This window comes from Myodes glareolus, chromosome 18 (genome assembly GCF_982192425.1).
Source record: "Myodes glareolus chromosome 18, mMyoGla1.1, whole genome shotgun sequence".
Taxonomy (NCBI): domain Eukaryota; kingdom Metazoa; phylum Chordata; class Mammalia; order Rodentia; family Cricetidae; genus Myodes; species Myodes glareolus.
The window spans coordinates 46,441,615-46,452,221 of NC_142043.1; the positions used below are offsets into that span (position 1 = coordinate 46,441,615).

General features: G+C 42.3%; 1 long non-coding RNA gene and 1 pseudogene across 1 annotated transcript; both read left to right on the forward strand.

Annotated features, from left to right (window-relative positions):
- Positions 1–1,976: 1,976 nt before the first annotated feature.
- On the forward strand, positions 1,977–2,805 carry LOC148119147 (small ribosomal subunit protein uS5 pseudogene; annotated as a pseudogene).
- A 2,394-nt stretch (positions 2,806–5,199) lies between these two features.
- Positions 5,200–10,298, forward strand: LOC125411529 (uncharacterized). Its single transcript, XR_015735407.1, has 2 exons — positions 5,200–5,454; positions 9,134–10,298. It is a non-coding gene; the product is annotated as an uncharacterized LOC125411529 (long non-coding RNA).
- Positions 10,299–10,607: the final 309 nt, after the last annotated feature.

Here is a 10,607-nt window from a genome sequence, read left to right on the forward strand (position 1 = left end):
AGTGTTCCTACTAATTCCTGACATCACTACTCATTAACGTTTCTCCTACACGCTTGTGGCTAAAATCATTCTTTCCAGAACAGTTCTGCAGACTTGTAATGTCTGGAACTATTGTGATTCTTTTCAGGCTAGTTACAGGGTGTGTTGGAAAGGCAACATCCTGTTCTGAAGCCTGAATTCATGGTCACTCTTGAAACAGCATAGACCTTAGGGGCAGAGTTGGGCCCACTGTCTGTTTTTAACAATATTCCTTCTGGCTCATGCAGAGAAGTGTCATCAGGGGGATGTTTTTGTTTTGAAGCACCTATTTTATCTGTAGCACTGAGAAGGTGAAATTAGACATAGCCAGCAATATGGGTTGTATAGCGAAGGCAAGGAGAGCAGGTAGCACCTATGCTCCTGGGGTCATGTCCAGAGTAATGCAGGGAACTATCCGAAGGCTTTGCCAAAATGGGTCAGGTTCTCCAGGACCTTGCCACAAGGAGAATTTGTTTATGTTTTTCTCAGGCCTTGTTCTTTGGAGAAGACACGTGGCTGCTGCCATGTCACCAAGAAATTGAGTAAGGCAGAATTTAAAAGTAATGTATGGCTTTCATAGATGGAATATTGAATCCATGGATGGTATTACGAATGACTCAGGTGTTTAGTGAAAAAGAAACAATTGGGGCAGGAAGAAATGAAAGTCTGTTCTGTAGAGAAAAACAGCACTAGGTAGTTTCAGATAGCAGATGTAAGGTGGAAACAGTTAGGAAATTCCCAGGTGTTTGGCACCATTGAAGAGAAGGCCATTGCTCAGCATTAAAAGTCCAGGAAGGACTCCATCCAGGTAAGCCTGCAGTCTATGGTAGGAATAGACAAAGAGATTCCTCGTCCAAGGAAATAACTTCATACTGAATCAGCTGCAACTCTGGTCCAAGCATGGCAGGGTCCATTTACAACACAGACCCTAAACTTGGGGAATCATTGAGGTTGTACTGGTTCTGGATACAAAAAAGATGCAAAATTTAAGGTCATGGATTCTTAGTCTGTGATTTCACCTCAGTACTTTTACAGGAAGTGTTTGCCAAAAGTACATATATTTAGACCTTGCATTCCTCGAGAAAAATCAATCTAACAAACAAAAAGATAGAGAGATACACCTGCTTCTGCCTACTATGTGCTGGGATTAAAGGTTTGAGTTAATACACCCTGCGTGTCTCTTATCTTTTGTAATTAATAATAGGTCATTCAATTTCTGAAGTTTACTGAATACTCCATTTCTCTTACAAGGCGTATCCCATTCAAAGGTTGCATAAATGTCAGAGGTGAACCTCCTATTCAGCTTCCTTCTGTAGGGATGTGGGATTGCAGTGTAATGTCCCCGTCCTGAAATATGTGTGAGGTGCACCAGAGTTAATGACTACTGACAAAGATGTAAACATCCACAGTGTTGTTGGTATCACACCTTTTGTCTTCCATCGGTATGGGATATTTTAGAATGCAGTGACCTATGAAGATGTGTATTTGAACTTCACTGAAGAGGAATGGGCTTTGCTGGATCCTTCCCAGAGGAGTCTCTTCTGGGATGTGATGACGGAGATCTATAGGAACCACAAAGATGTTTGTAAGATGTTGAAAATTACTTAACGTTTAATATAAGGGGACAAGTGTTTCTTGGTTATTGAGGGTCTTCTGTAATATGGACTGAGAAAGACGTAGAGTGTGGTGAATAAATCATGCATGGTGCTAAGGTCCATTGAAGATAATAACATAATATTATTGAAAATTGTGCAAAATTTATCATTAATTTTCTGGTACTATACTTTCAGTGACTATTGGGAAGATCATGCTATTGAAGAGCATTCTCAAAGTTCTAGAAGACATGGAAGGTAATTTACATATGCAAGCTGATATAAATGTGCCTCTGAGGAAAGTTTAATGTGTCCTGGATTTTTTAAAGAAAAGCACTGCTGTTGCTTCTTCTTCTGAAAACACCAATGGCGGATGACGCTGTTGCAGCGGGAGGGCCCGGAGGACGGGGGTGGGGGTGGGGGGGGTGGGGGTCTGCCGTGGTCGAGGCCGAGGCCAAGGCCGTGGGGCTCGTGGAGGTAAAGCTGAAGACAAGGAGTGGATTCCCGTCACCAAGCTGGGCCGCCTGGTTAAGGACATGAAAATCAAGTCCCTAGAGGAGATCTACCTGTTCTCCCTGCCCATTAAGGAGTCTGAGATCATTAACTTTTTCCTGGGAGCATCCCTAAAGGATGAGGTTCTGAAGATCATGCCCGTGCAGAAGCAGGCCAGCGGACCAGGTTCAAGGCTTTCGTCGCTATTAGGGACTACAGTGGTCACGTAGGTCTCGGTTTTAAGTGCTCCAAGGAGGTAGCCACTGCCCTCCGAGGGGCCATCATCTTGGCCAAGCCTTCCATTGTCCCTGTGCGGAGAGGCTACTGGGGGAACAAGATTGGCAAGCCCCACACTGTGCCTTACAAAGTGACAGGCCACTGTGGTTCTGTGCTGGTGCATCTCATTCCTGCCCCCAGAGGCACTGGCATAGTCTCCGCTCCTGTACCCAAGAAGCTACTGATGATGGCTGGCATTGATGACTGCTACACATCAGCCAGGGGCTGCACTGCCACCCTGGGCAACTTTGCCAAGGCCACCTTTGTTGCCATCTCTAAGACCTACAGCTACATGACCCCCGACCTCTGGAGAGAGACTGTGTTCACCAAGTCTCCTTATCAGGAATTCACTGACCATCTTGTGAAAACCCACACCAGAGTCTCTGTTCAGAGGACTCAGGGTCCAGCTGTGGCCACCAATGTGTGAAAACTTTTACGTATTACAGTCCTCTTGAAAGTTGTCAAGCAACGGATATGAGTGAAGAACCTGATGACCATATTCCACATGGTGAAGGCACAACTCGTTCAAGACAAAAAAGACGTGGAAGAAAAAATACTGTGCAGAAACCCCATCAATGTAATGAGTGTAGTAAATCTTTTGCCTGTCCTTATCTTCAATGACACAAAAGAACACAGGCTGGAGAAAAACCCATCAAACGGAATCAGTGTGGGAGAGGTTTTCCACAACGTGGAAGCCTTGAGAGAACCCACATGGGAGAAAAACCACACAAATGTAATCTATGTGATAAAGGCTTTGTTCATATGTACTCTGTGTGGTAAAGCCACAATAAAAGGCCACTGCATTCTTCTGCTCTGGGCCTTCTGCTTTTTATCAGTCAAATAAAGATGCTATTTTGTCTAATATTTGAGCAAGTAAAAATGTATGTTACTTTTTTTTTAGTTTTTCAAGCTTAATTTCTGTTTTTTTTTTAAAAAAATTTATTAGGTATACAACATTCTGCCTTTCTGTATGCCCACATGCCAGAGGAGGCCGCCAGATCTCATTACAGAAGTAAGTTCCAACTCTCTGACCATTGGTCAGGATGGAGAGGATCTACCTCTGCGGCCATCTTAGTGTCCAAAACACCAAGTAACCACACCCTAGGCCAGGGTGTGCAACCATAGTTGTTGTCAACAACTTTGAGCAAACTGATTCTTTGCCCTTCAGACAAGGTGAAAATAGACTCGTGTTTTTGCTCCTCCACAGAAGACTTCATGGACCAGAGAGTAGAAGAGAACCACTACTTCCATTTTTTAAAATCAATGTGATATCTAACCATGTTCCAAATGCATAACCTTGTACCCACAGAGAAGTCCAGCAACTGGCCCTCAGCAAAGCAGTTTCCTTTTAAATATGAGACTCAACCTGCAGAGAAGTGACTATGCTGTGCTGAATCTACACGGATGGATCTTCAGTTGTGTATTCTACGGGACATGCAAACCCTGCCTCTCAATAATGTGGTTACACGTACAAGAGACATCTGACAACAGCAGTTCACGTGCAAATGTGGACAGGACACTCCCACATGGAACAGCACTAGAAGAACTACCGGTTGTCATTACCTATGAAAGGGGGAATGCTTCCTCTACAGGGACAAGATCCCACATAGGTTGTTCAGTCCCCATTGGTCTAATCTGGACACAGGGACAAATGATCAAGGCTGATTGGACTCAGTAGGTTAGAAACACATGTGTGTAAGTATGTGCACAAACCACACATACACATGCTTGTTGCTCAGTAGAGAGATCATAATTTGAGGAGAGGTCCATGAGGTAAACTGAGGCACAAAGGGGAATGGGCTTGGTGGAAGATATTTAGATGCAGTCTTCATATGTGAAGTTCTCAATAGACCTTAAAAGAACTAGTTCCTGGTTGGGCAGCAATACTGAGAAAATGTGAAAACTGCATCTGGGAATTTGAGGACAAGTTCACCAAGTGATTGAAAATGTTTTCCCACAGTAAAGGAAAAAACACAAATGGAATAATCTTTTGAAGTTGCTCCAACTGAGAAATACAAATTAATGGATTAAAATGACCTATCACAATGCAGTACAAGGAATAGGGAAAATTGTTAAAGAAAGCAATGGTTTTGGTCATGTTTTGTATTGTTTTAATTTTAGGCTATTGAGGCAGAAACAGGAATGATAAACCATGAGGAGTTAATGATGTAACTTTTGAGTTTACTAAGTAAAGGATTTAACATAGCCCTCAGCACTCGCGTTAAAGAAGAGAGAGGCCTCTTATGGACAGGTCAACACTTGCTCAATATGTGGATTTTGGATGATGATGATGATGATGATGATGATGATTTGGTTTTTCAAGGCAGGGTTTCTCTGTAGCTCTGGAGCCTGTCCTGGCACTGGCTCTCTAGACCAGGCGACTTTCTCTACCTCCTGAGAGCTGGGATTCAAGGTCTGTGTCATCACTGCTCAGCATGGATGTTGGATTCTTAAGAGAGCCTGCCTTTTTGTTTCAGACTATTAGCTCTTTGAAGACAGGAGTTCCCCAGAATCCGTTGATGGTGCATTTAGGTTTGATCACAAGTCAACAGAGTACAGATATCGACCAATGACCCTTTAATTGAGGATAAACTAGAAACAGAGACTGAACCCCAATCCGACCTTCAGAAACTGAGTCTGTTCTCATACAGAAAGGAGACCCTGGAATAGAAGAAGTGAGGGGAGATGCAGCCCGGCTGGGATGTCTCTGCACAAAGGCAGAGAACAAGCAAAACTTCTACTCTAACCCTGCTCTCACAGGACCCCAGCTGCAGTCCAGGTCAGCCTGAAATCACTATGGAGCAGACTCGAGTCACATGACTACATCCTGACCAATGAGGAAGTTGTGATTAGCTACCCAATCTGATTGGCTCATTTCTGTAAGTATCACCAATCAGGTCCCAGATCAGAACCCACAGCACAAGGGATGTGGCTAAGAGTCAGATGGCGCCGGTTATGTGCTGTTGAAGGCATGGCTTTCACTTGCAGGACTCCAGTGGCAGAGGCAGTGCTCACATACAATGCAGTGTGGCCCGGACTTGGAAGAGGAGTTTCTCATCTACTCAAGCAACACCAGGTACGTCCTGATTGACTGCTGTCTACCAAGACTGTTTTGCTTTCCTGGGACCCAAAATGTTATAATTATTATTATTATTTTTTCAAAACCACTTTGGAGTGTGGATTAGGCCAACAGCACTTGTTCCTAATTGTGGTTAGTCAGGAGCCCCGACCAGGATTCTGAACCACCTAGGACTCTGAGCATCATTGTTTGTCTAAAGAGTCTGTGGTGGCTGAGACACCCAGGCTCCTTCCCAGAACACTGTGGACAGTCCCAGGGAGACCACTGTCCTATTCCATGTCCTCCCTGGCCTGTCTTATGTTCCCTCAAAATTGCCTTTGAAGACTAACAAGTCACACATAACAAAATCATCTTCATTTGCAACTGTCTTCTGGAAAAAGACTAAATTTCATTCTTGGAACTATGGACATTTTGCCCTATATTCTCTTCATTGTTTTATTTGTCAAAATTTATATTAGAATTGTTCTTCTGCTGTTAAGTGATGAACTCATTTTGAGTACGAACTTGTCCTTGTTTCTGTGTTGTTGAACTTGCTAGAAGGTTTCAGTTTCTTTCATTAAGGATTGTCGTATATAGGTACATAAACTCTTCCCTTACACCTCCTGTTCATTTTACACTTAGGGTTATTTTACATTATTTATTTTGCTGTGTGTGTTTATCAGTTTGTGTCACAACCCAGACACATGGAGTTTAGAGAGAAATTTGTGGTTCTAGGTGCTGTTTTTCCAACTGAAGGATCAAGGGAGGAAGCTGACGTCAGCAGGTCTGGTAGTGGCTTCTGCAGACTGTGTTGAACATGTTGTAAAGTGTCTCCTTCACCCTTACTGAATACTTGGAGGAATGTTAGTGTTATTTTTTTTCAAAAGTTGGGTAGAATTTATATATGAATACATTCATATCAGTCTTTTATTTTATTGATATTTCATCACTGGAAATGTTTTATACACTGTATTTTGATTATCCCCCCCCCCGCTCTATTACTCCCAGACCCTCTTCAGCTCCCCACCCTTACAGAAATATGGTTTATATATTTTTTCTGTTAAAGAGAGACCAAAAAAACCAGAATAAGCATTCAAGACCTATAAGATGCCCAAAGAAAAGAAAATGAGCCCAATTGTGTACCAAAGTTTATTGTTCCATTTTGAGTTTGGCATTAGTTTAGGGCATGTTAAGATGCCCAGTAAAAAACCATTGGAGAAAACTAATTCTTCCTTTACCATCAGCAAACAATTGCAGATGTCTTCTTGGTTAGGTTTGGAACCCTACGTCCACTTCCACTTTTCAGTGCTAGAACCTCCATCTGTTTGAACCTTTGTATATTTTTGTGTATTGCTACAGTCTCTGAATTCATGTGTTCCTCGGTCTTGTTGTATGTGGAATACAGTGTTTCTTTGTTTCCTTGGAAACAAAGTCTCTTTCTATTTCCCCTACTGTATAGCTCCCTCAACCTTGAGGGAAGGTTTTCATGAATTCATCTCATTTAGGACTGTATATCCCAAAATCTCACACACTCTCTACATTGTTGTGAGTCTCAATGTTAGCTCCATCACCTTCAAGAATGGGCTACACTGGCACGGGCTGTTGGAGACACACACACACACACACACACACACACACACATCTGGATATAGCCATATATCATCAAGAGACATTAAATCACTGTGTCCTTTAGCAGAATAACAGTATCTGGTTTCCCCCTAGGCCTCTAAATGACCTTCTCAGTTTCTAGGCCCCTTTAGCAGTGTCAGCTATGGCTTCCATCTCCTGGAGTGGCCTTCAATCCAATCAAAAAGTGGTTGTTTACTGCCATAGTATTTGTGCCACTATTGTACCAGTCCACTTTGCAGATGGGTCACTGTAGTCCTAGGGTTTTAACTGGATGATATTGATGATTATCTTTCTCCTCCAGTAGCATGCAGAGTACATTCCTGTATCATTAACATCAGTCAGTGGTGAAGTTTCTGGTTACGCACCAGCTCAACTTCTCCGTGTTGGCTGACATACATGCGAGTGGTCTTCATCAATAGGGCATAACAAACAGTAAGGTTGCAGAATGAGCTAGTGGTTTTCATGGGGTCCTTTTCCAGATATTCAGAAAGATAGAATCCAATCATGTCAGGGAACCAAAGCTTTTTTCTTGAGATTTTTTTCATGAATATTGAACTATGTTTCTCATTATTGATCTACTTAGGTTTGTATTTGCCCTCTTTTCAGTTTTGGGAGGTTACACATGTAGACATTTGTCCCTTTGCTTCAGTTTTATACTTCATTCTATTTAAGGATTTAAAATACTTCCAGACAAAGGAACATGGGAACAAGTGTGGTCAGGGACACCACAGGAACACAGCCCAAAGAATCAATTGATCAGGAATATGGGGGCTCACAGAGATCAGGCAGCCTTTGTGGAATGGGGTCTTGCCTAGGTCCTCTGTGTATATGTTATGGCTGAGTAATTTGATGTTATTGTGAGATTCCTAAGAGTGGGAGTGGGGGACATTGGTTATATGATGTCATATTATCAGGAAACATCATGCCTGTTACATCTGCCCTCAAAGAAACATTGTCAGATTTAAAAAAAGAGCAAGCAGTAGAAGAAAAGAATGTAAATTGAATAATCATGGATGAAATTGTCACAAATATTAAAAGATTAAAGAAAAAATTGAATTCAAAATAAGTTATAAATGTACTTATTACTTATAATATATGATTAATATGGATTTCTGAGAAATGTTTCATGAATTGAGTTAGCATGAATGCAAATGACTACTAACTATTGCATCATGGTATTCTACATTATTTAAGGAATAATGTTCACTATGGTGTTAACTAGTGAAATATCATATTCACCAAATTATCTCTGGTAAAATATACAATTTGGGAACAAGAAAAGTAGGTATTCTGATAGCATAAGCTTTGTGACGATGCCTTTAGAATCTGGGAATGGAAAGGTTTTCTTGGTATGTAATAAATAAATTAATAATTTGTATTCCTTTCCCTCAGCATAAACAGCAGCTGCTAAACTGTGCATCGTGATCCTTCTGGTCCCTCTGATTTAGGTATGTCTTCAGGCATGTTGATTCTGTTACTGTTTGTAATCTATAATTTCATTAAGAAAGTATCCCAAGTGTTCATGCTTATATGATGTCTATTGTTTCAGTTATTGAGAACTCAGTAGTGAACAGGTGGCAAAATTTATTCCCAAGACTGATAATGAAATGGTTTGCTATAGATTTACTAACACATTTTATCTTCAAAATTGTTTACAGAATAGATATGCTATCTCCATGTCAAAATAAAACAAGTTGTTCTGTGCCAAAAATACTTCTACATGATTCCAGTGATTCTAGCCATTTTTTTTTTCTGTAACAGCACCATTGTCTGGCTGTAAACTTACACTGTGTCTTCTTCTTCTTGATCACTTTGGGGTCTGCTCTTACTTTTCAATAATCTAGCTTTAGCGTCTGTGTAGTGTTCATTGTTGCCATTTCCTTACATTCTGTTCTCATCTTCAGAATGTTTCCCAGGTACTGTTTTGGATTTTAGTTTATTCTTATTTTTCTGTGACCCAGAAGATTTTTGTTGCTTCACAAGTCTGTCCTTTTTCCATGTAGAAATTGAAAGTCATAAATGTTATTCATTGACCCAATTCTCATTAATCTCATCTGGTTTTGTCCAGTTGGTGTGGAAATTATGAAGAAACTTCTGAGCAAGAGAGGACGTGACAATGCGGATGGATCCAAAAAGCAGTGCCTCTGAAGAGGAGATCCTTACAGACCCTTCATGACCCTGTGTGCAAGGCTGTTCTCATGACTGTAGTGAACTGTGCACACCGTCTGAGTGAAGATGTGTTGGGCCTGCTCCTCCTGCAGACAGCCCACTTTCTCCGTGTGGCCTGCCAGATCCCCCTCTGTTGCATACTCCATTATTCTGAAAGTAAGGACTCTAGTATTGATGATGTGGCAAAGCTAGATGATGTTTGACTGGTCCAGCACTTTGAAGATGTTGATTTCTGTTATTTTGCTGTAGTCATGTGTCCTACCATTTACCAGGATCTTCACAGCAACTCACACCTCTGTGTGGAGGCAACAGGCCAGCTTTACCTCAGCAGAGGTCTCTTGTCCAAGGGTCCTGAGTATGACGTAATGATCTTGTAAGGGATAAGCCTCTCTGCAGGTTGAGACCTGACGTGGGTGTTTTTGTGGTGTGACTGAGGCAGCAGATCTGGGAGCCCTGCAGGGAGTCCAGATGGCTGTGTGCTTTACTGCAGAGAAGTTCAGCTGGGAAAGAGACAAAACCTCTACTGCAGGCTTCTCCAGAGGAACACATAGTAAACATGATATATGTCCCACTTATGGCCTTCCATAGCATCAAAGACTGGAGCCTTGTGCAAAACCCCAAAAAGTAACGTTCTTCAATCACTGGAGTAACAGCTCGGCGGTAGAGTACTTGGCTAGCACACACGATATCCTGCATTCAGTCTTCAGAACATCAGAAACTAAATGGGGAGCTGGGGGTGTAGCTCAGTTGGTACAGTGTGTACATAGCACCCCAAAAGCCCTGGGTTCAACCCCCAGAACCACATGAACTTGGTATGTTGGTGTACCCCTAAGATGCTAGCTAACCCGGAACGATGAGATACTAAGAGTTCGAGGCCAGCCTTGGTACACGGGAGCCTTTTTCAAAACAAAATAAGCAAGTTCAAATTGCACTCGGGACTACGTTTTTGGGCTGAAGTGTGATGTTAGCTGGACCAAGAGGGAACTGTAGTGGAGGAGAGGGTTGTTGTTGTGGTTGTGTCTGCAGGGGATCCAGAATCCTTTTTTAAAATCCATATCTCTTTATTTGCAAGTGTTCAATGCAGTGAGTCATCGGTCTGGTTCAGGGACCCTGGTTTCTGCTACGCTATCAATATTGGGCCCTCACTGAGACTTGTCTTGGATGTCTTGTTGCCCTGTATTGTGGAGATCCTGCAGCTTTGGATCTGCAGGACTGGGCTCCTTCATGTGCTCCAGCAGATCACAGATGGAGAGGATGTTGGGGTGTGCCAACTCCTAACCCTAGTTCTAGGTCCAGGTAGTTGCAGGGTTGGTCAGCCTGCCCGCTGTGCCCTATCTTTGTCAGCAGGGTGTGCTCTCCAGCGTTGCCCTGGC